This window comes from Ornithorhynchus anatinus, chromosome X5, assembly GCF_004115215.2.
Source record: "Ornithorhynchus anatinus isolate Pmale09 chromosome X5, mOrnAna1.pri.v4, whole genome shotgun sequence".
NCBI lineage: Eukaryota > Metazoa > Chordata > Mammalia > Monotremata > Ornithorhynchidae > Ornithorhynchus > Ornithorhynchus anatinus.
In genome coordinates, this window is record NC_041753.1 from 31810264 (window position 1) to 31835647 (window position 25384).

General features: G+C 45.7%; 1 non-coding gene across 1 annotated transcript; it reads right to left on the reverse strand.

Annotated features, from left to right (window-relative positions):
* Positions 1 to 24936: 24936 nt before the first annotated feature.
* Positions 24937 to 25074, reverse strand: LOC114808333. Its single transcript, XR_003756179.1, has one exon. It is a non-coding gene; the product is annotated as a small nucleolar RNA SNORA7 (small nucleolar RNA).
* Between the last annotated feature and the right edge of the window lie 310 nt (positions 25075 to 25384).

The following is a 25384-nucleotide window of genomic DNA, read 5'->3' on the forward strand; positions in this document are numbered from 1 at the left end:
CTCCCTGTTCTTGGAGGAAAGCGGCAGATCTGTAACCCTGACCAGGAGGAAACACATCCATCTGCAACCTCTGTAATCACAGTGGCTGCACTGCCCGTCATTCAGCCATGGAAACGGGGAGAGGTATCTAGGCACCAGCAGCAGGAGAGATCAGACATATTGACAAAGGAATTGATTGTTCTAGGAGCTGTGTGTGTGTGAGAGAGAGTCTAATGTCAGCCCAAGTGAGTGATAGCTAATATATTTTGCCATTGACAGAGGAAGATAAATTCCTGAATGAGGGTGTTTTGGAGGGCTGTGTTCTCTTCCCAGAATTCTGAATTCTGGCCCCTCTGGTCATGGAATAGTGCAACAGCCACCTTCCTGGCTTCTATAGGGTGGAGCAGATTTCCTGAGAGAAGCAGCGTGGCCTATTGGACAGAGCACAGGCCTGGGAGTTGGAAGGACCTGGATTCTAATCCCGGCTCCACTCCTCATCTGCTGTGTGACCTGGGACATGTCACTTCACTTCTCTGTGCCTCAGTTACCTCATCTATAAAATGGGGATTAAGGCAGTGAGCCCTATATGGGACAGGGACTGTATCCAACCTGATTAATTTGTGTCTGCCACAGTGTTTATTACAGTACCTGGCACATAGTAAGCACGTAATAAATACCATTTAAAAAAAATGTGAATCGGGAAGCTCCTACCTTGGGGTTTCCAACTGCCATTTGGAAGGAGTGGTACATACAGCAAGCGGGCTCAGAAAGACTGGGCCTACTATAGTCTGCTATAGATCCTATTTATAAAACCATATAATTTCAACTAATATTGCATCCTTACAGAAAGACTCCTGCTTGCACAGGAACTAGTGTGTCCTAGACTGTTCCATGAAGGATTTGTGTCATTTTGAAGTACAACCCAATTATCAGACAAAGTCCTTTAAGTCCTTCATCTGTTGTATAAGTGATTAGAATTATGTAGTCACTGGCCTAGGGATGAAGGGGTGGAGCCATGGAAAAAGGAGGTGGGGCATTCCATTATCCCTGCTCCTGCCCCTTCCACAGCTGTTTGAGGTACCTGCCCCCCCCCCAGTATAACACCCCTGGAGCCCCCCTGAACAACCTCTGTCCTCTGGAGAGGCAGGGACAGGGGCCAGGTTATAGCAGCAAACATGAAATCCTCCCTGGGAGCCAGGATGTAGCGTTCTTGAAGCTTACAAGGGTATGTGAGGCTCATGGGGACAATCCCGCCTTGAGAAGCTGGGATGCAACATTACGAGGCTCACTGTAGTGTGTGAGGCTTGTGGGTGGAGAGTCTTAAAGCCAATTGGCAGGAGTTTTTATCTGATGGGGAGGAACACAGTGAAGGCATTTGAAGAAAAGAAAGATGTAGGCCATGTGATTTTTCAAGAAAGTGATCTGTGCAAGAGCGTGTACTATAGATTGGAGTCGGGAGAGCCTAGAGGCTGGGAGATGAGTGAGGAGGCTGATGCAGTGATCTAGCTGTGCTAAGACCAGCGCTTGAACCAGTTTGGATGCAACAGAGAGGATGGTTTCTGGAGAAATTCTTTAGGAAGAAATGGGAGTATATGGCAGTAGATTGAACGTGAAAGTTGAAAGGCAATGGGAGTCAAGGATGACACTAAATCTCTGGAGTTCTGTGTTAGGGACAGGTTTATCTTTTCCTCTTATACAGGGAAAGGATGTATGGCCCTATACCACAGATTTTAATGACATTTAAATCAATCAATCAATCATAGTGTGGCCTGACAGATGAAAAGGGGAAGAAGTTCCGGGCAGGAAGAGGGGTGTGAGCCAGGCGTTGGAGGTGGGAGACTCGAGAATGAGGCAAAAAGTGAGAATGCGAGCTTGGGAAGAGTGGAGAGTGCAAGCTAATATGAAAAGGGAGAGAAAGCTGATAGAGTGCCTTAAAGCCACTGGTCAGAAGGCTTCAAAGCTCTTTTGAAATCACAGCTCCTACAGGAGGGCTTAGCCAATTAATTTCTAATTTCCCCAGTTAATATCCCCAAAATTGCTACTTCAGCCCTGCCACACCACCTAAGCACTTGACTACTCACATCCACGCCAGATTGCACCTATGTAAACATTTTTATACTCTATTACTTCCTCTTATAGGTAATTTATTTTAGTTTTTGTCTCCCCTAACTAGATTGTAAGATCCTTGAGGGCAGGGATCCTGTCTGCTAACTCTGTTGTACTCTCCCAAGCACTCCATACAGTGCTCTGAAAACACTAGGCACTCAATAAGTGTTCTAGATTGATTTCTGTTTGATGTGACAATAGATAGTAACCATTCAAAGTTTTTGAGAGATGTATCGGATATGTTTTAGAAAGGTGATCCGAGCAGCAGAGAGGAGAGGGAAGAAGCTGAAGGCTGATGCAATAGTCAAGCCTGGATATGATGAATATCTGGACCAAGGTGGTGAGCATTTGGATGGAGAGGAGGGGAAATCTTGGAAATGTCATGAAGGAAAAACCACCAGAATTCACCAACAGACCGAATGCAAGAGTTGAATGAGAAAGAGGAATCAAGGATAATGCCAAGGTTGTGAGCTTTAAAAACATGAAAGATGATGTCAACTGTGATGGGAAAATTAAGGGGAGAAGAGCATTTAGGTCAGATTTTCACATACTGAGCTTGAGACATCTGAAGAAGTGTCTTGCACACAAGAGGTAGCAGTGTGGTATAGTGGTTAGAGCTCGGGCCAGGGGCCTGGATTCTAATTGGGGATTCACCAGTTGTCTGTATGACCTTGAGCAAGTCACTTAACTTCTCTGTGCCTCAGTTCCCTCATCTGTAAAATGTGGATTAAGGCTGTGAGCCCCATGTGGGACATGGACTGTGTCCAACTTGATTACTTTCTGTCTACCCTAGCACTTAGAACAGTGCTTGGCACAGAGTAAGCACTTAGCAAATGCCATAAAAAAAAATGAGGAAGTAGTAGATCGTAGCTGGGTGGAGAGATTGGGAGTAGAGAGATCGATCTGAGTAGAGGTAGTAATTGAAGCCATAGGAGCATATGAGTTCTCCCAGAAAATGAATATAAAGTGACATGTATAGACAACCCAGAACCCACAGTCACAGGATGGGAGACAGACAAAGAACGTGAGAAAGATGCTAAAAAAGAGCCAGAGAGTTAAGAGGAGAATCAGGAGAGAACTGTGTTGGTGAAATAAAGATTAGTTAGAATTTCCAGAAGCAGGGAGTAGTCTACAGTGTCAGAGACAATTGACAGGCTAACACGACTCAAAACATTCTCCCTCCAGATGAAAAGTCTGCAAATTCTGTGGGAGCAAAATAGGGATAAAAGTACAAATCCACTCCAAATTTTGTAAGGTAGGGAAATTTATGCAGGAGCAGTTTCACCTCCATGTGTCTGTCTTGGTATCACATTATATGTGTCATTTTCAGTGAGCAGAAGAGTCCATTTCTTCAGAATTTCATGTACTGAATGGGCCTCTCTCTCCCTGAATGACTCACAATTGATGATTTCATTATTCCAGTAGCGTTAACACTCTCTACACTCCTGGGTGTAAATACTTTATTAATATTTCGAGTTCATACAGCAGCTGGCTCCCCAAAAGCTCAAATCTGTTTACAAACTGTTTTTACAAAGCTCTTTACAAGCTCTTATTAATCCTCCTAACACCCCTGTTATTGATGGGCTGCCACAGCTAGAGCACTGTCATTTCCATGGACTGATGGGAAGGTAGCTGTCCAAGAGGAGAGGTCATTTAGTCAAGGTTATGCAGTAAATTGGAGAAGGGCACAGGAAGAGGTTGTAGGTATAACTATCTCCTGGTGCTACATGGTCTCCTTCTCCAGTAGGATTGCAGAACCTTTTTTTCATTACAGAAAACATTTGCTTCTGGATTTAAATGGAGTTTCCTCCTGAGACACTTTTTTAATGGAGCATCAGATCCCGAGTGAAATCAGCCTGTGTTTTTTGGGTTTTATGAATGGTATTTGTTAAGTGTTTATTATGTGCCAGACACTGTATTAAGAGCTAGGTAGACACATGATAGTCAAGTTGGACACAGTCCCTGTCCCACATGGGGCTCACATTCTTAATCTTAATTTTACAGATGGAGTAACTGAGGCAGAGGGAAGTGAAGCAACCTGCCCAAAGTCACACAGCAGATAAGTGGCCAAGCCAGAACTAGAACTCAGGTTTTTCTGATTCCCAGGCCTGTGCTCTATCCACCAGACTACACTTTTCTCCCTGCTACATAGACGGTGAGCCCCACATGGGACAGGGACTGTGTCTGACCTGATTAACTTGTATCTTCCCCAGCACTTAGCAGTGCTTGACACATAGTAAGTGTTTAACAAATACCATTAATTATTACTACTGTGAGCCTCATGTGGGACAATGATCTTGTCTGCTCTGAGGTCACAGAACAGACAAGTGGCAAAGCCGGGATTAGAACCCAGGTCCTCTGACTCCCAGGCTCATGCTCTTTTCACTAGGCTATGCTAATTCCATCTCCTCTTTCTCTTCTACTGGTTTAAAACCAATCAGCCTTAATGAAGGTTGGCCCTGTGACTCCATGGAAATCTGATAAGGAAGGAGCATTTGTGTGCCCATAACTTGCTGCTCCAAGAGTCAGGAGCCAACTCGTTTATTTTCACCCTTCATACGAAGTCAAATGGGCCAACCCAGCCATTCAGTATTGCACCTCCCTTCCAACCATGACTGCTGCCTCTGAGGCGTAATATCTGAGGGGGCATTCAACTTCACAAGCAAGAGTTTTTCTAGTTCCCACACTTAAGGGTGCCAGGGAACAGAAGAAGCCCACTGACCTGTCTCCTGCAGCTGTTAGGAAGCCATGTGAGGGAAGGAGAGAAGCAGCGTGGCTCAGTGGAAAGAGCACGGGCTTGGGAGTCATAGGTCATGGGTTCGAATTCTGGCTCCGCCACTTGTCAGCTGTGTGACTCTGGGCAAGTCACTTTACTTCTCTGTGCCTCAGTTCCCTCATCTGTAAAATGGGGATTAAGACTGTGAGCCTCACATGGGACAACCTGATTACCTTGTATCTACCCCAGCGCTTAGAACAGTGCTTTGCACATAGTAAGCGCTTAACAAATACCAACATTATTATTATTATTATTAAGTAGGGGTGACTAGCTGTTTAAGAGGAGGAAAGGGGAACAAGAAAAAGGCTGAACATTGTACAATGCAAATGATCTGGACTGCCACTCCCCAAAACCTAAGGCAGTGTCTCTTCCTTGTCTTGTTTTACTAAACGTCTTTTAGTCCATACATGCCTTCCTGAGCAAGACTGATGAAAAAGAAAAAAGAAAGGCTTAGATTTTAAAAACAAACAGCTAAGTGATTTGCTGTGCACTTGCCGTGAATAATGATGAGTTAATAATTAGCACATTGCTAGAACCTGACTACTACTGTGGTGACTGCAAACCTATAGCTCCTGGAAGTGCCCAGAGAGGATATCACTTAAAGCAGTACATGTAACAAGATGGAAAATTCCCAATGCCCAGGATTCTTGGGATTGATTTGGAAAGGCTCATGTTTGCTTGTGTATTTGTTTGTTGTTTCCTGGAAGCTGTCGAAGTTCAAGAGGATTCTGGGTAGTCTAGTTTACTAAAGTTTTTAAAAGCTCTGGCTAGAAAAGCTCTGAGCTGTGGAAACTATCAGCTCAGGAGTATATGCAGCTGCACTAGTTTGCTCATCAGGGCATCTACCGAGTTATAATTCAGATTGGACAAATGGAACAGAGAAAGAGAAAGAAAGGGCAGGAACACTGAAATGTCAGTAAGTGTTGGATTGAATCCAAAATGAACAGGAGTCAAATAAAGCCCTCTTATAAATCTGCCCAGGATGTGGTCTCTATAAAGACAGTGTTCAATATGAACATAAGCATTTTTGACACTCCAACCCAGTACCTCAGGGAAAAAACAAGAACAAATAGTCAAGATCTCTGCTTTGGAATCCCAATTTTCTGAAGTGATTTACGGGTCTGAAATCCACTCCATGGTAGAGACGGTAGAGCAATTATTGTACTTTGTGTAACTTAGAACATTTTTCATGAGGGAATGGGACCTTCTAGTGCACACTGTGTCAGATAAAGAGAATGAGCGACAAGGAAAATGGAAATCAGCCTCAGATAGAATCCCCCTCTTCTGTCTGTAATTAAAAATGATTAACTCTATTCCCAGTTCTGACAGGAGGCCCAGCCTGCAGTTAAAGAAACCTCCACTGTTATAGTCAATATGCATATGTATCTACATTGCAGCCTGTAGTGAATTGTGAATTTGTTTTCCACAGCAGAGGAGGTCTGAACATGCAGGAGCAATAGAAAATTGTTCCCGGATTTGATTTTCCCGTGAGTTTGCCTACAGCTGCAACTGGTAGTGCCCCACATTGATGTGACACCTCTCCTGCTAGGTCCTTGGTGGAAAAGAAGAAAAACAAAATATGTGCCTCGACTATAACTTGTGGCAGAGATGTATCAAAGCGGGACCCTGTTTGACTCCATTTGCATAATATGCAGATGGGATCTAATGAGGAAGGTATATTGACAGACGCTGCCTGGCAGCCTGGCACGGCAGCCTGGAACAGCATGTGCTACCTAGACATAATCTCTGGTAATGTTAGTTTGCAATTAAAATTTTTTTCTCTTCCAAAAGAAGGGAGATGTCGGTCTGTGACAGGCATCCCTCAGCAACTATGCCCACTGAGCCCACAAGGCCTCTCCTGTCAAGCCAGATCAGCCCACGCCAAGGCCCCAGTGTTCAGACTCTGAATGGGAGGAAGGGAGAGCCCAAAGGGCCCCCCGAAGCCTCATTTCTAGTCCCAGAGGCAGCCCTTTCATCCCTGTTTGCCAGTTCTGAAAGAATTTCAAGGAACATTACTGAGAACAAAATCGAACACCATCAATATTAATGATCTGAACCAGGAAGATAGCTTTTAGTGTGCAAATTAATTACCCTAATCACAGGGTTTTTTGTATCCATTTTAATGAAATAACTATTTATTTCACTGAGTCCTGTGCTTTTCTTTTGCAAATAAGGCACATTTACATGATAAATACATGAAATTTAAAAGGATGACTAAATTAAATTGAGAAAAAAGGCCTTTTTAAATACAATTTTCTTAGGAAAAACAGCTAGATTAATGGGTTGGTTAGCTGACTGGCATCTGTGATTAAATCTTTTTTAATGTATGTCAAATAGAATTTAATGGATCCCAAGAAACGTCTGCACGGTTCAGTCATGTTCAGGGTTTAGCAGAGGTTCACGTTCGCCTCTGCTGTCTGACAAGTCGGCGGCTGAAATCTTCATGTGGAAAGTCGCTTGGAACAGGTTACAGTGTTTGCTCCCAGAGACCACACCTTTCTCCTTCTCACTAATTTTCCCCATCTGGAGTCCCACTTCTGTTTTCTTCTTCCTCTCCAAGTCCAGGTCTTTGACTCTCGTTTCCCACTGTAATTGACACCCTCATTTGCCAAAGCTGGGCCTACAAAACCACCCTCCGAATGGGGACATCAGAGGGTTTCCTTGTGCCTCCCATTTAATCATCACATTCAGTGCTGAGTCATGGCTGATTCACAGCTGATTCTGGGCTAGCCTAGTATAGACAAGAAAAGATATCCAAGCATTTCTGATGCATCGTTGAGATTCTATGGGTTTTGAAAACTTGATTTATTGTGGGAAAGCTTTGAGGCACTGCAAATTCAACAGAGGAACAATTTGAAACACATTCCAGTTCAATTTTGATAACAGTCATGCCAGAGTATCTTTCTCAACTTGCTTTTTTCTAGTTGATCCAGCAGAGACAGCTACAGCTTCCTTTGATTTGGAATGATCAATTGCAGCTGTGGCAACCAAGTGGGGTGCCCCTGGCACTATGCAAACAAGTTCCTGGGGTTTACATTGGCATTGCTGCTGCAGGGGTGAAGGGGGTTTCAGCTCCTGCCCTGTGATCATTCCTTCAGTAGTATTTATTGAGTGCTTACTATGTGCAGAACACTGTATTAAGTGCTTGGAATGTACAATTCGGCAACAGATAGAGACAATCCAAGCCCAGTGATGGGCTCAGCTTGGCAGTCCCTCCTATTTTAACTTTAATATTATTTAGTACATCCAGAAGAACACATGGTTTCTTTTTCTTTTTTCTGAGACTGCTTCAAGCAAATGTTTGTTGAAAATATTTTTTTTTTAAATCAAATGTTGTCATCAGAACCTCCTGGCCCTGCCTTTGTGATGGTATGATATAGTCAATAATTAAAAATTCCAAAAGAATATTTTTCCACCTTCTGGACTGTTTTTGTGAAAACAGAATAACTCCCTCTTTTTTTTCATTTTTATGTTTCTGTCCAACACGGGTTGGGAAATTCTAAAGTCTGGAAGACTGGGCTTGTGCTCCTGCAGGCTTATGCCAGGTTTGATGGGAAATATCCAAAATATGAGATCTAATCTTGATGAACTGACTAGACCTTGAAAGAGAAGTGGCTATTAAGGAAAGCGAGACACTAAAGAGGCTTAGGGTGGTCCTTGTGCCGGCAAATTTCCTTTCTGCTTTGTATCATACCGATCCTTCATTTCCCAAAACCCAGGCACCTTACATAAACAGATGTTGGCTCACTCACATTGTCTGCCCATGCTCTGTGGACCAGGATAGATTTGCTCCTGCCTCACCAGTGTTTAGCATGTAGTAGGCATGCGGACATGATTTTTTTTTCTTTCCACCCTCATTATGTTTCTACAAGTATTCTCTTAAGGGCTGACCGCCCTACATTGCTCAGTATTATCTGAGCCATTTACATCCTGGCAAATAAAATCAGAGCAAACACATTCTCTATATCCACTGCTAAATAAGAGAAATGATATAACCTAAGGAGGAAATTGATACCAGACCCGTCCGATACTGTGAGCGGGTCACTGTTTGCCTCACCACGATGAAGGGCACAGTTACAATAATTGCCATGTGATCTTTTTATGGACAAGACCTGTCTTTCCTCCAAGCCAATGCCGTGGGATTGAGCATTGCTCGAAACACACTTGGGGAATAAAACTGCTCATGAAATATGCATGACTATCACACAGGCTGCCAGGGAAACTTAGTGTATTATGTATGACCCCGCTGTAATTGTAAGGAAATGATATTCATTTAAGTGGATGTTTATCACAGTTAAAGGTGCACCTAATGAGACAAAAGTCATCAACCTAAAAACATAGGTTATGGCCCTCTTATTACACCATTTCTGCCTCTCTTTGAAAAGACCTGGGCTTGTTTTTTCTTTCCCCAAATGCTTTTACCAAATTCTGTGATCGCTGTTTCTGCAGCTTTAATGAATCCCTGCCTTCCATATTTAAATGTCAAATACACTACTAAACTAAGTGTTCTAATATTATTAACACACGTGTGGGAAACCTCAGGCGGAATGCTGAAATTCAAATCATTCAGTCCAGAATGTTTCACTATCGTCGTTAGGCTAACTGCTCACCACATAATGCCTTACTCGCCGAGATTCATGGCGTACTGTGAGAAGGGGACAAGCTTGTCCTGTGATGTGAATCGCCTCTTTCCAAGTGAGGAAAGGGCCACAGAAATGGGCTCATTCTGGAGCTTGCTAGCGTGTAGTCAAATTCTGCTTTTGGCCATTGATATGGCGACATGCTGCATTTTGTTTTGCTTTTGAATTGTTACTTCCTTTTCCATCCAATTAACTTCCTCTGTGCATGAACACATCTTTAGACTTTGGGTAAATGTGGTTCAGATCATTACACAGAGCATCCTTCAGCTGGGGCCAGATTGTGCCTTGATTAGTGCTGCAGTAAGCCATTCACTTGAGAGTCAAGCTCCAGCAAACAGTAACCCTCCTCTAAGCCGACAAGCTCTCTGACATTTACCTGCAGTTCAGGGGGCTGTGGAGCAAGTTTTAAAAAATTGCCTTAAAGCACACTCCACCACGTGCTAGGAGACCCTCCATCCTCTGTGGGCTATGGCGAGCTGGTAACAACTCATCAAAATCCTCAGTATAGCAATCCCACTCTGCTCAAGGTTGTCTGGCAGAGAAATAAAGTGGATGGGGTGATTACATTCGTTCTGAAATGTGATTTAAATAGTAAGCAATTTGGGATCATTTTTCAACTCTCAGATTTCCCCTTCACAGTTGTTATTTTTAGCAATGACTAACAACGCTCAAACGCACGAGGGTAAAATATATACCTCTGAGCCAGGAGTAGTGATTGCAGGGATTTAGACAAAGAGGATCCCATTTTCAGTAACACCGTGAGATTTACAGTTGCAAAATTATCCAATAAAGCAGAGGGAAAAATGCATGGTAATCTCAGACTTTAGGGGGGAAAAAAAAAGGTTATGAGGATCCCGTCCTTAAAGAACACTATCTGGAAGAACCTAAGTATTTTAGAAAATGAGGGACTCTGTGCTTGGGAGCAGATGAGGAGATGATTGAGAGACCTTCTTTCTGGTCCAGTTATCCCCACCTCCCTCTGAAGTACATAAACCTAGGCTTCCTTCCTAGGGGTCCCCATGACTTTCAGCTTTCCCGTACCCTCCCCCAAACCTCAAATTCACTCCCTTGTTTCTTTGGGCCCCTACACCCCTTTCTATTTTTTTCTACATCTCTGACACTGCTGGGTCCCATCAGGGAATCTTATTGCTCCTTTGCTCCCCAAATCCTGGCCCATGTTGACAGCTAGTCCCTACTTCTGAGGCTACAAAGTCAGGGAGCGGGATTGGACCTGTGTGGTGGAATACAGGAAGAGAAGGTAGTGATAGTAGCAGAGGAGATTGGGGTGGTGAAGGGAGAGGCTTGGATCTTCTCCCCCACCCCCTCCTCCTCTTCTCATTTTTCTCCTCTTCCTCCTTTCTCTCCTCCTCATCCTCCTCATCCTTCTTTCCCTCCTTTCTCTCCCCCTCCACTGCCAACTGCTTTCCCTTCATCCCATCCCACTTCTATGCAAACCCCCAGGCATTACAGTCCTAGAAACTGGGGATCACTAGCTATGAAAGTGGCTAGGACAAAATGGAGAAGGGGAGAGCAATAGAAGGGGCAGCAGAAGTAGGTCCTGATAGAACTCAGCAGCACAAGAGCTGTTAAAACAATAAATCAGTTAAAAGAAGAGCTATAGGATGGCGGGGTAGAGGGCATGAGGGTCCCAGAAGACAAAGGGACAAGTTTGCAGGAGGGGACAGAAGAGCTGTTAAAGCCATGGGAATCTGTGAGGACTGTGCTTGGGGTGTGGGGTTAGGGCTGCTTACCTGGTGAGTTTGCAAAAATGGAGATTCAAACAGCAGTCCCTAGAAGAGGGAGCTTATTTCCACCAGCCAATGCAGAACCCTAAGTAGAGATGGAAAGGCCCCATGTCGTCCTGGTTGCCATGAATTTTCTATGATTCCCTGGGTCGCCCAGATGCAAGTTTCTTTATCCAGGAGATGGGTGGAAGGGGTGACAGTAATCACTGGAGAATGAAAAAAAAGCTAGCCAGTTGGGGAAGAGTGGGAGTGGGATTGGGACTGAGGAGTAGCGTGGCCTAGTGGATAGAGCACTGGCCTGGGAGTCAGAAGACCTGGGTTCTAATTTGGGCTCCTCCACTTGTCTGCGGTGAGACCTTAGGGGACAAGGCACTTAACTTTTCTGTGCCTCAGTCACCTCATCTGTAAAATAAGGATTAAGACTGAGCCCCATGTGGGACAGATTGTGTCCAACTTGATTAATTTATATCTACCCCAGTGCTTAGTAGAGTGCCTGGAACATAGTAAGCTCTTAAATACCATTTTAAAAAATGCTGGTAAATCTTTGAGACAGTGGGGAGGAGTGTGAGCTGTGGTCAGTGGCATGGCTAGATTCAAGTTTCCAGGATCTTTCTAGGTTCACTGGAAAATGATTTCATTTTCTCTTAGAGAAAGTGAATTATATAAAGATTGTTTAACTACGGACCGCTCAAAACCAAGCTTCCCCCAACCACTCAGGAAAAACTAATTATCCCAGAGCCCTCTCATGGCAACTTTTCATCCAATTACTTTTGGTGTTTGGAGTATGCCTTCTCATTCCCTTCTGGTGGCAAGGGGATGACCATGCTGCATATCTCTTGGCCTAGGGGAGAGTCTGTCAGCTTGTCATTCCTCATCTATCTCATCGCTGACCACTCGACCACATCCTGCCTCTGGCCCGGAACACCCTCCCTCTTCGTATCTCAGCAATGATCACTCTCCCCACCTCCAAAGTCTCGACGCTCACTCTCCCCACCTTCAAAACTTTACTGAAGGCACATCTTCTCCAAGAGGCCTTCTCTAACTAGACCCTCTTTTCCTCTTCTCCCATTCCCTTCTGCATTGCCCTTGCACTTAGATTTACACCCTTTATTAGCCAGTCCCTCAGCCCCACAGCACTTATGTACATATCCATTTTTTTATTTATATTAATGTCTGTCTCCCCCCTCTAGACTGTAAGCTCATTTTGGACAGGGAACATGTCTACCAACTCTGTTATAGTGTACTCTCCCAAGCGCTTAGTACAGTGCTTGGCACAGAGTACACCATCAATAAATACAATTGATTGATTGATCCCTTGCTGGAGCTACACAGTCTTATAGGCTTAGGGCCAGAGGCCTACACCTGCAATTTTTGGCAGGTGCATTCTTCCTGAGAATTCAGCCCTGGACTCAGAATCTCAAGTGTGACTTTGCCTCATGTGCGGCCCATGTAGGTTTTGACTGTTTGCAAATCTGCATTTGGGTGGTTCCCAAACAAATGCACCCAACTCCTCTCTCTGGGGGCAAGAGGTGAGGACATTTCCATCCTCTTTGTAGACAGGTTACCTTTGCTAGACTGTAAGCTCCTTAAGGACAGGGATTTTGTCTACTTACTCTCATGGACTCTCCCAAGCACTTAGTACAGTGCTCTGTGCATGTAGTAAACACTCTATCAGTGATTGAGCAATTGGTCTGAAAACCAACCCCTTATATCAACCCCTTATATCGTTTAGACTGTGAGCCCGTCATTGGTCAGGGATTGTCTCTATCTGTTGCCGAATTGTACATTCCAAGCACTTAGTACAGTGCTCTGCACATAGTCAGTGCTCAATAAATGCTATTGAATGAATGAATCAATCAAATCAATCAATCAATGGCATTGATTGATCACTTACTCTTTGCAGATTATTGTATTAAGTGCTTGGGAGAATCCAAAACAATAGAATTGGTAGACATGTCCCCTGCCCACAAGGGGCTTTCAGTCTAGGATGGCAGGTATTGGGGGGAGTCCGTTTTGAAAGGTGGTGTCAGTTCTCAGAATCGGTGTTGAAAATTCCTCCCCTTTTTGCCCTGTCTGAAGTGCACTGCTTTGCCTCCTGTGTGTTCCCTAAGCTCTTTTTCTTCTCGATTGCCTTTCATTAAAGCTGTGGATCATGGTGACTTTCTCTAAAGCTATTTTGGCTCCCTGGGTTCTCTAAGGTCTATTCTAGTTTTAACAATGATTTTCATTTCACCTGAATCTACTGTTCTTGCCTACAGATGTATTCTTTTATTCACAAAGTACTACCAGTAGGGATGGACCCAAAATGCTGGAGTGTGAAAGTCTTCCCAGAGCAATAAAGGAGAGGAAAATGACTGGGAGAGGTAAAGTTGGGGCAGCCTATTATTTTATTACCTAGAGCCATATGTCAAATAATAGCAAGGAAATCACAACAACGTATTGAAGTGTGGCTTGCAGGTACAGTGACAGGGAGATTGGGGCAATGACCATTGTTCTTGGAAATCATACAATCCCCTCAGAAACATCCTGCAAACCAGAAGGAGTTTCTAATTTCATATCTGCCTATATTATTTTGGACTAAATACAACCAAGAGTGTTTTAATATTCTCTCCAAAGAGCACTTTGAAAACTCACTGAGTCAGAATTATCCTGTAAAAATGCGGAGATTCAAACCTCTACAAATACTCTGTCTTTAGACTGGATAAGCTGCGAATAAAGCAGACCCACTAAGAAAATTGCAGAGTTGTGGAAAAGCCATAACAAAGTAACCCTATCTCCATTTTATTTGCTATTGCAAATGAATTCCATAATGTCGAGCCTGGTACTTGCTTCCGATAAATACCCTGGGGAGAGTTTTCATGAATCCTCAGATCCGCTCCCTTTTCCCCTTCATTCTTGCTTTCTCTCTCTCTCACTCAGCAATCAGCACTTCACTTCCCCCTTCCCTTTTCCTTGCACCTGATTAGATGCTGAAACAGGTTCTTTCTGGAACAGATTCCCTACGTATCCCGGGGCTTCTGGTCCTGCTGGAGCCATCTCTACATCTCTCCCACCTCAGACTCTTCATCTCAGTAAGAAATATTAAAAATGGCTCTCAAGTAGGATCTAATTGGATCTTTTTGAGGGGGTGTTGATTTTACCTGCCTTAGGGAAACAGCTTGGCTCTGGGGATGACAGACCTGATACTCTCAGCATTCCTGATTCCTGGGATCCAGCACTTGAGGAATTTATTTTTTTTTTTTTTACAGTATTTGTTAAGCACTTTCTATGTGCCAGGCACTGTTCTAAGCGCCGGGGAAGATACAGGCTAATCAGGTTGGACACAGTCCATGTCCCACTTGGGGCTCACGGTCTCAATCCCCATTTTAAAGATGAGGTAACTGAGATTCAAAGAAGTGAAGTGACTTGCTTAAGGTCACATAGCAGGCAGATGGCAGAGCCAGCTATAGAACCCAGGTCCTTCTGCCTCCCAGGCCTGTGTCCTGTGTTTCTCAGAGGTCAGGGAAAGCTCATGCTGACTCCAGTTCCATATCAAGAGTATTGGATTCTTGATAGTAGTAGTGCACCAACAATTCAGCATAAAAGAATAACAGTAGCTGAATAGAGTGAACAACCAACTGTGAAGCAGTTATGGTGTTGCTTATATTTGGTCCTTTCCCTCCCCCGTAGACTGTGAGCTTGTTGTGGGCAGTGAGTGTGGCAGTTTATTGTTATATTGTACTCTCCCAAGCGATTAGGACAGTGCTCTGCACACAGTAAGATCTCAATAAATATGATTGAATGAGTTAATATGATTAAGGGTTTGCAGTGGGATAAGATGGATTAGAACGTGTGCCATCATACTGAACTATTCATTCATTCATTCAATAGTATTTATTGAGCGCTTACTATGTGCAGAGCACTGTACTAAGTGCTTGGAATGTACAAATTGGCAACAAATAGAGACAGTCCCTGCCCTTTGATGGGCTTAGTCTAATCAGAGGAGACAGGAAGACATGAACAATGGCAATAAATAGAGTCAAGGGGAAGAACATCCCATAAAAACAATGGCAAATAAATAGAATCAGGGTGATGTACATCTCATTAAACAAAATAAATAGGGTGATGAAGATATATACAGTTGAGCGGACGAGTACAGTGCTGAGGGGGTGGGAAGGGAGAGGGGGAGGAGGAGAGGGAAAGGGGGGAGAAGAGGGTTTAGCTGCGGAGAGGTGAAGGGGGGGTGGTAGAGGGAGTAGAGGGAGAAGGGGAGCTCAGTCTGGGAAGGCCTCTTGGAGGAGGTGAGCTTTAAGTAGGGATTTGAAGAGGGGAAGAGAATTAGGTTGATGGAGGTGAGGAGGGAGGGCATTCCCGGACCGTGGGAGGACGTGGCCCAGGGATCGACGGCGGGATAGGCGAGACCGAGGGACGGTGAGGAGGTGGGCGGCAAGGGAGTGGAGCGTGCGGGGTGGGCAGTAGAAAGAGAGAAGGGAGGAGAGGTAGGAAAGGGCAAGGTGATGGAGAGCTTTGAAGCCTAGAGTGAGGAGTTTTTGTTTGGAGCGGAGGTTGATAGGCAACCACTGGAGGTGTTTAAGAAGGGGAGTGACATGCCCAGAACGTTTCTGCAGGAAGATGAGCCGGGCAGCGGAGTGAAGAATAGACTGCAGCGGGGAGAGAGAGGAGGAAGGGAGATCAGAGAGAAGGCTGACACAGTAGTCTAGCCAGGATATAACGAGAGTCTGTAGCAGTAAGGTAGCCATTTGGGTGGAGAGGAAAGGGCGGATCTTGGCGATATTGTAAAGGTGAGACCGACAGGTCTTGGTAACGGATCGGATGTGTGGGGTGAACGAGAGAGACGAGTCAAAGATGACACCGAGGTTGCGGGCCTGAGAGACGGGAAGGATGGTCGTACCATCCACGTTGATAGGGAAGTCTGGGAGAGGACCGGGTTTGGGAGGGAAGATGAGGAGCTCAGTCTTGCTCATGTTGAGTTTTAGGTGGCAGGCATCCAGGTGGAGACGTCCTGGAGGCAGGAGGAGATGCGAGCCTGAAGGGAGGGGGAGAGGACAGGGGCAAAGATGGTAGTCAAAGCCGTGAGAGCGAATGAGTTCACCAAGGGAGTGAGTGTAAATGAGTGAGAAGAGGGCCAAGAACTGACCCTTGAGGAACTCCAACAGTTAAAGGATGGGAGGGGGAGGAGGCACCTGCGAAGGAGACCGAGAATGACCGGCCAGAGAGATAAGAGGAGAACCAGGAGAGGACAGTGTCTGTGAAGCCAAGGTGAGATAAGGTGTGGAGGAGGAGGGGATGGACAACAGTATCAAAGGCAGCTGAGAGATCAAGGAGGATTAGAATGGAGTAGGAGCCATTGGATTTGGCAAGAAGGAGGTCATGGGTGACCTTAGAGAGAGCAGTCTCGGCAGAGTGGAGGGGACAGAAGCCAGATTGGAGGGGGTCCAGGGAAGAATGGGAGTTAAGGAATTCTAAGCAGCGAGTGTAGATGACTCGTTCTAGGATTTTGGAAAGGAAGGGTAGTAGGGAGATAGGGCGATAACTGGAAGGGGAGGTGGGGTTGAGAGAGGGTTTTTTTAGGATGGTGAAGACATGGGCATGTTTGAAGGCAGAGGGGAAGGAGCCATTGGAGATTGAGTGGTTAAAGATAGAAGTTAAGGAAGGGAGGAGGGCAGGGGTGATGGTTTTTATAAGGTGAGCGGGACTGGGGCCCAAGGCACAGGTGGAGGGGGTGGCACTTGCGAGGAGGGAGGAGATCTCCTCTGAGGATGCTGCAGAGAAGGATGGGAAAGTAGGGGAGAGGGTTGGTGGGGGGAGGGGAGAGGGAGAGGGGTGACTTTGGGGAGCTCAGACTTGATTGTGTTGATTTTTGTGATTAAGTAGGTGGCCAGATCACTGGGGGTTAGAGATGGGGGAGGGGGAGGAACAGGGGGCCTAAGGAGAGAGTTAAAGGTCTGGAACAATTGTCGGGGGTGACGGGCATGGGTGTCGATGAGGGAGGAGAAGAAGTTTTGCCTGGCGGAGGAGAGGGCAGAGTTAAGGCAGGAAAGGATAAATTTGAAATGTATGAGGTCAGCTTGGTGCTTGGACTTTCGCCAGCAGCGCTCGGCAACTCAAGCATAGGAGCGTAGGAGGCGGACAGAGGCGGTGATCCAGGGCTGTGGGTTAGTGGAGCGAGAGCGGCGGAGGGAAAGGGGGGCGAGAGAGTTGAGATGAGTAGAGAGGGTGGAGTTGAGAGCGGTGACCTGATCATCGAGAGTGGGAAGAGAGGACGGGGGGCAAGGTGGGGAGAGATGCTTTTGGAAAGATGGATGGGATCAAGAGAGCAGAGGTCTCTGTGGGGGAGTAGCAAAGATTTACAGGGGGAGGGAGTGTGAGAGATGAGGCAGGTGAGAAGGTTATGGTCAGAGAGGGATTTCAGAGTTGGTGAGGGAGGAGGTAGTGCAGCAGTAGGAGATGATGAGATTGAGGGTGTGACCGAGTCGGTGAGTGGGCGAGGTGTGATGGAGCAGGAGGTCGGCAGAGTCGAGGAGGGATAGCAGGCGGGCGGCAGAGCAGTCATCGGGTACATCCATGTGGATGTTGAAGTCTCCGAGGATCAGAGTGGGCAGAGAGAAGGAGAGAAGGAAGGTGAGGAAGGGGTCTAGGTGGTTGAAGAAGTCGGAGTTGGGACCAGAAGGGTGGTAGATGACAGCAACAAGTATCTGGAGGGGGTGGTAGAGGTGAATGATATGGGCTTCGAAGGAGGGGAAGGAGAGGGAAGGGGGAGGAGGAATAGTGCAGAAGCGACAACGGGGTGAGAGGAGGAAGCCGACGCCTCCTCCCTTTCCGGTGAGTCTGGGTTAGTGGGAGAAGGAGAGGCCTCCGCTGGAGAGAGCAGCGGTGGAGACTGTGTCTTCGAGAGTGAGCCACGTTTCCGAAAGGGCGAGGAGGAGGAGAGAGCGGGAAAGGAAAAGGTCATGGATGAAAGGTAGTTTACCTGTAATGGAGTGGGGGTTCCAGAGGCCACACTTGAAAGTAGCTGTAGGTGCAAGGGGGGCAGAGCGGGGGGAGGGGAGGGTTTGGATGGGAAGGAGGTGGCGGGGCCCTGGACGGGGAGAGGGGGAGGAGGGGTGGCAGTGGGACAGGAGGACTGGGATGGGGCATGGGTGGGGAAGAGGGAAGGGGGGAGGTGGTGAGGAGGGGGTTTGGTGCGGGGGGAGAGTAGGGGGAGGGGAAAGAGGGGTGGCGCTGGTAAAGCGGGGTTCTAGGGCGGGGGAGAAGAGCAGGGGAGGAGGCAGCGGAGAGAGTGGCAAAGAGCTGGGCGAGAGAGGGGAAGGGGAAGGGGAGGATAGGAAGGAGCGGGAGGGAGGGGGGCGTGGAGGGACATGGTGAGGTCAGAGAGGTGGGTGGCAGCACTGACAACAATAAACAGTAACAAGCGAAATCAGTAATATAGCAACATGATACAGTATGATACAATACAGTAGTGTTAATAAGCGGGCGATGACCAGAGTCGGGGGTCGACTTGATTAAGGGTCCTGATCAAACTCAAAGTCAAGCGGCTGGTGAGGCCAGAGAGGTGGGTGGCAGCACTGACAACAATAAACAGTAACAAGCGAAATCGGTAATATAGCAACATGATACAGTATGATACATTACAATAGTGTTAATAAGCGGGCAATGACCAGGGTCGGGGGTCGACCCGATCAAACTCAAAGTCAAGAGGCTAGCGGCCGGGAGAGTCCCGGAGCTCATGACCAAATGTCTCTGAGGCGGTGGCGGGGGCCCTGAGGTTGTCCGGCCGGGGGGTGGGGGCTGGGGTGGGGTGTTGTGTTGCGGGCGTAGGCGGCGGCTAAGGTAAAGTAACACGGTGAGAACAAGGACATCGTCGCCCGGGGCGGGGGTGGGGGAGATGAATCACCTCAAGAGGGAAGAGGGAGTGAGGGCTTCCCAAAATGGCCGCTTCAGGTGGAGTAGGGGGGCGGTTGGGGAGCACAATGTCCCCGGGCCCGAGCAAGGGAGCACAATGTCCCCAGGGTCGAGCAGGGGAGTGCAATGTCACCAGGCCCGAGCGGGGGAGCATAATGTCCCCAGGGTCAAGCAGGGGGCAGAATGGGGGCTGGTGGCTGGGGGTCTGGGTGGTGGGGGGGGGAGATCCTTAGTGTGGGAGTCCTTGAGTGGGGGTACGGAGGTCCAGGTTGGGAAAGGCGCAGCTCCCCGGGGGAGGCGGGGGAGGCGCGGATGAGTCAGCGAGAGGCAGGCAAAGGGGGCGCTTGTCGGGAATCGGGGCCGGGCGGGCCAAGGCTGTGCCCCAGGGGAACAGAGATCCCCAGCCCACGCGGTAATGGCTCCAAGGGTCCAGGCGGTGACAAGGCTCAGCTTCCCGGGAGAGCGAGGCGGTCCCGGCGTGGATGACTTGCAGGTCAGCGGCCAAAAAGCTGCTAAAGAGCTAGCAGGGAAATGGGGGCCAGGCGGTCCAAGGAACCGTTGCAAGGGAGGAGAGCTCCCGAGTTCATGTGATGGCCAATTCAGTTACTGTTCATAAAGATGCCATTTAACTATTGATTATGGGCCATCCTTCCATGGCATTTTTTTAATGACATTTGTCATTGACAATTTTATAATGGCATTTGGTATGCTCAGTTCAGTGGGTTATGCCTGCATCTATGCCCAATTCCAGAATCCAACCCTGAACTGCCAGTCTAGCCCCATGTTCCCTTCTAGCCAAGGCTAATTGCAAAGATTTGTGTCCAACCTGATTTTCTGTAATCTACTCCAACATTTAGTTGAGTCCTTGAATCATAGTAAGTGCTTAACAAATACCAGAATTTTTTTAATGAAATAAACTCTCAAAACAGCATACACCAAATTTTCAGAATTGGGCTGACTGCAGAGCCAAATAAAGCTCTAGGTTTCCAGTTTGTCACTCTTTAGAGCCATCATGTTCTTTAAGAGACCAGTTGGTTAAGTTTTCACCCCTCCTTAGCACTGACTGGATTAAGTGCTAAAACAAAATTCTATTGGAATAGATTTTCTACCAGGCTAGGAGTTTGTAGTCCTGCTGCAGCCAAGCCCACATCTCTCCTGCCTCATATGCTCTTCTTCAACTCAGTATGAAATCTTAAAGATGCCTCTCAAGCAGGATCTAATGGGATCTTTATGAGGGAGTGTTGCTTTTTCCTGTTTAAGGGAGGTGGTTGGATGTGCTTTTCCTGCCAACAAGATCTTTCCCCTTTCCAGGGAATCACTCCTTTTCACATTCCTGGGTTGGAGCATTGGTTTCTCTGGTGGTGCCAGAAAATGATCAATACTGCTTAAATCGGAGGCTCCTTTGGCTACTCGCTTAACTTCTCTGTGCCTCAGTTACCTCATTTGTAAAATGGGGATTAAAACTGTAAGCTCCATGTGGGACATGAACTGGGTCTAACCTGATTAGCTTGTATCTACCCTGGTGCTTACTGCAGCATCTGGCACATAGTAAGCTCTTAACAAATACCATTTTTTAAAAAACTATCATTAAGAACTTGATATTCACCATACTATCAACCCCACAGCACTTAGTTACATATCCATAATTTATTTATTTTAATATCCATCTTCTCCTTTAGATTGTGAGCTCACTGTGGGCAGGGAGCATGTCTGCCAACTCTATCGTACTGTAGTCTTCCAAGCACTAAGTACTCTGCACACAGTAAGTACTCAATAAATACAGCTGATTGAAATATCTGTTCTCCCTCCCTCTTAGACTGTAAACCCTATATGGGACAGGGTCTCCGTCCAACTTGATTTACCAGTATCTATCCTAACACTTAGTTCAATCCTCGACTCATAATAAGTGCTTAAAAAATACCACAATTTTTAAAATGAGATGAGCTCTCAAAACAGCAACCACAAAATTTTCTGAAATGGGCTGCCTAAGCCCTTTCTTAAACTTGTCAGAAATGCTTCCTAAACATTTGGGATTTGACTGCCATTTAAGGACCCGTTTGACAGGGAATGGCATTTTGAGAAATTCCAAGCTAGGACTAGCTCAGATTGGGTTCCTCAAATCTATCTGGATTTCCATGATCCCCTGAAGTAGGCTATGCCAGTCCTGGTTCAATCCCCAGAAACTCCCTGGAGACTTTTGCAGTGGTCAAGATGGGATGATGTGCTTGAACCAGTGTGATGAAGTAAGGGATTCATTCATTCATTCATTCATTCATTCATTCATTCATTCATTCATTCAATCATATTTATTGAACGCTTACTGAGTGCAGAGCACTGTACTAAGCACTTGGAATATACAATTCGGCAGCAGATAGAAAGAATCCCTGCCCAACAATGGGCTCACAGTCTAAAACGGGGAGACAGACAGCAAAACACCTTTCTTTTCCCTTTCTCATGCTTATTTTTTTCTTCCCTTTTTTATCCTGCTCCCCTAATTGCTCTACTTAATTATCCGTGCAGTAGCCCCACCCCTGTTGAGGGTTGCAAAATTCATGCTGAAAAATGGGGCAATTACATGAATAAATACAGTCTCTTATCAATGATACTCATCAGTGTCATCACTTCCCTCACCAGTTATCCTTACCATCGTCATCACTCCATAGCCATCCCCACCATCGTGTCATCCAGTTGCACTTACGGTGCCCATAAGAGTATAGAGCCATCCTTGGGGGTGATACACAGCAATAGACCTGGCCGCATCCTCAAGGGGTTCTTCAGGGGTTGGCAAATTGCCTAATTCCAGGCAGTTTCGCTTCCCTCAGCACCGAGTGGACTTTTTCACGTAGAACATTGATTAAGATCTTAACTAGAATTGGATCTAACACTAACCTCTGTGACATCTCTCGACTCCTCCAAATGAAGACATTGCTATTGATTATTACTCTTTAAGTGCCTTTCAGCCAATTTTCAATCTTTGTGAATTTTCCCAGGGATACTAATTAGAATTACCTTTGGAATGCTGTTTGAGTCACTGTATCAAATGGTCTCCTCTTTAAATATATAATAGCTGTTACATTTCCTTTGTACAGTTTCTCATTAACTTATCATAAAAAATGGCATTTGAAGAGTAATGTTTCTAGCTCTAAACACAAGGAAGTGAAATGAATCGACAGGAGCAAGCAGACTCACTAACTTCCATTCTCTTCATGGAAAAGGCCCTTGAATGTGTCCATTGGATGCAGTCAATTTAGTGCTGCAGAATTTACAAATGAGACATGTCAGCAACTCAGGACTTATTTAATTGATAGACTTTCTTAGTAGATTGGGGAGATTCCAAAGCCAGACATTTTGTAACACAAATAAACTAGGACCGAACAAAGCTTTTTCCACTGAACCCTTTCAAAAGTTATGTTAAACACATTTATCCTTTGTTAGAAAATCTACTAGTATTTCAGCAACCCAATTCAAATATATGTTTTTCCAAGACATAAGATAAAATGAGCTCTCAAGCAGGCCAAAACAAATATTAGTGAATGTCTTTAGGGAAAATATTTTATTCTTCTTTGGAGGTGTTTGTTTATTATATTGACATGAAATAATCTCCAGAGAGAATGATAAAATGTTATTTACCAATTCTGACTTCTGATTGGGTGGCCCTGGTATTGACTGTAGAGAAGAGAGAAAATGAAACCACCAGTTATCCACCCTGGAATCTGGAAAAGCAATTTCAGACCATCCATCTCTGACTTGCATTATTAGTTTAAAAGATAAAAGGAAGCATGAAACCCCAAAATATTTCATTACATAGTGAAAGGACATTATGTAACTATGTTACATTACATAGTGAAAGGCAGATGTTCCAAGGATTTTAAATAGGTAGTCATTGAGTCTTTTGGGATCATTTCAATATATTTAGACATTTTAAGTCATATATGACAAAAAAAATGTATTTGATGTTTGGCTTTAACACAATACTTGTCACGTTCATGGAGTAAATGGTAGTGCTGTTAGGCTATAGTTAAATAATTATGATCATTCCAATTTAAAGATCACATTCAGGCAATAAAAAATACAAAATTCAGGCAGAGTAATCCACATTTAATCCAGGGGCAGTTTAGGGTTCTGCTGAGATGCAAACTGTCCATATATGCCAGGAATCTCGCTGCTTCTGACAAGGACATGACAGGCTAGCTAAAATAATGAACTTTGTTCTGTGTATCCTCCACGACATCAAACTTAGTCATGCACTCTTCAGAATAAATGGCAGTCCCCAGATGTGATGCTGTGATCAGATTCTAAGACAAACTTCTGTAGGAAAAAATTGGCAGGCCAGCTCCTGCTGGGTGAAGAAGCTACTCCCTGCATGTGTTAGGCCCTTTCAGAGCCTGTTAACTCTTACAGAGGCTGATGGTTTTAGCTTCCATTTCATTGCAGGCCTATTTTGCATCCACTGGAGAATCTTACCACTTCATTTCACTCTGGCTCTGGGCTTTATAGCTTCAGAGGGATTTAGAGAACTTGAAAAAGGTTCTGAGGCTCCCCAAAGATGATTGAAGAGTTGAGAAATAAGACCTGTGAGGACAGGTGAGAAGGGGAAAGGATGAAGTAACTGGGATTATTCTTCACAGAGAAGAGAAGACTGGGCAATTTAGTCATCGTCTTCAGGTTTGTGAGGGCTTGTTCTATGAAGAATGATGACAGCTGTTTTCCATTGCCCTTCTGCAGACAGAAAAACAAGGAATGGGTATAGAGCTGAAGGATTTAGTAGAGCCACAAAGAAGGATTTTCTGAGAGAGTGGTTAATGTTGAGAGAAGCAGTGTGGTTTAGAGCATGGGCTGAGGAGTCAGAAGACATGGGTTCGAATCAAGGCTCCATCACTTGTCTGCTGTGTGACCTTGGACAAGTCACTTAACTTCTCTGTGCCTCAGTTACCTCATCTGTAAAATGGGCTTTAAGACTGTGAGCCCCATGTAGGACAGGATCTGTCCCCAGCCTGATTAAGTTGTATCTACACTAGTGTTTAGAAGAGTGCTTGGCACATAAGTAAACACTTAACAACAGTGTGGCTCAATGGAAAGAGCACGGGCTTGGGAGTCAGAGGTCATGGGTTCAAATTTCAGCTCAACCGCTTGTCAGCTAAGTGACTCTGGGCAAGTCACTTAACTTCTCTGTGCCTCTGTTATTTCATCTGTAAAATAGGGATTAAGACTGAGCGCCATGTGGGACAACCTGATCACCTTGTATCCTCTCCAGCGCTTAGAACAGTGCTTTGCACATAGTAAGTGCTTAACAAATGCCATCATTATTAGAGAAGTAGCGTGGCTCAGTGGACAGAGCCCGGGCTTAGGAGTCAAAGGTCACGGTTGTAATCCCGGCTCGACCACCTGTCAGCTGTGTGACTTTGAGCAAGTCGCTTCACTTCTCAGTGCCTCAGTTACCTTATCTGTAAAATGGGGATTAGAAGTGTGAGCCCCACGTGGGACAGCCAGTTTATCCTGTATCTACCCCAGCGCTTAGAAGAGTGCTCGGCACATAGTAAGTGCTTAACAAATACCAACATTATTATTTATTATGCTGTTGAGTCATCCCCGACCCATAGCGACACCATGAACACATCTCTCCCAGAATGCCCCACTTCCATCTGCACTTGTTTCGGTAATGTATCCATAGAGTTTTCTTGGTAAAAATACAGAAATAGTTTACGATTGCCTCCTTCCACACAATAAGCCCAAGTGTCTACCCTCAACTCTCTCCCATGCAGCTACTGACCAGCAGAGCTGAGTTCTGACTTGTAGCAGACTGCCTTCCACTCGCCAGCCACCGCCCAAGCTAGGAATGGAATGGGTATGCCTCTGCTTGACTCTCCCTCCTGTAGTCGAGACTAGTAGAGTAATGGAAACTCTCCAGGTGAGACCCTGAGAGGGGACTTAACAAGTACCATAATTATTATTATTATTGGGAGGAATTTACTCAACCAAGGAAGGACTGTGGGTAATCTCTGCCAAAAGGCCTCAAGTCTGGATGACTTCTTGGGCTCAAGCAAAAGAAAATCTAGCCTTTGGGTGTTCAAGCAGAGTGGGGGTTACTAATGGGGTGTTTGGAGTTTGTTCTCACATACCCCTTGGTTTCATGTTTATGCCATAGTCCCCCGCCCCTCACAAGCAAGATCAATGCCTGCTCTGATTAGGACTGGATTCAGTCACATGGACCAAGATGGGCTAGGACAGAGACTTAA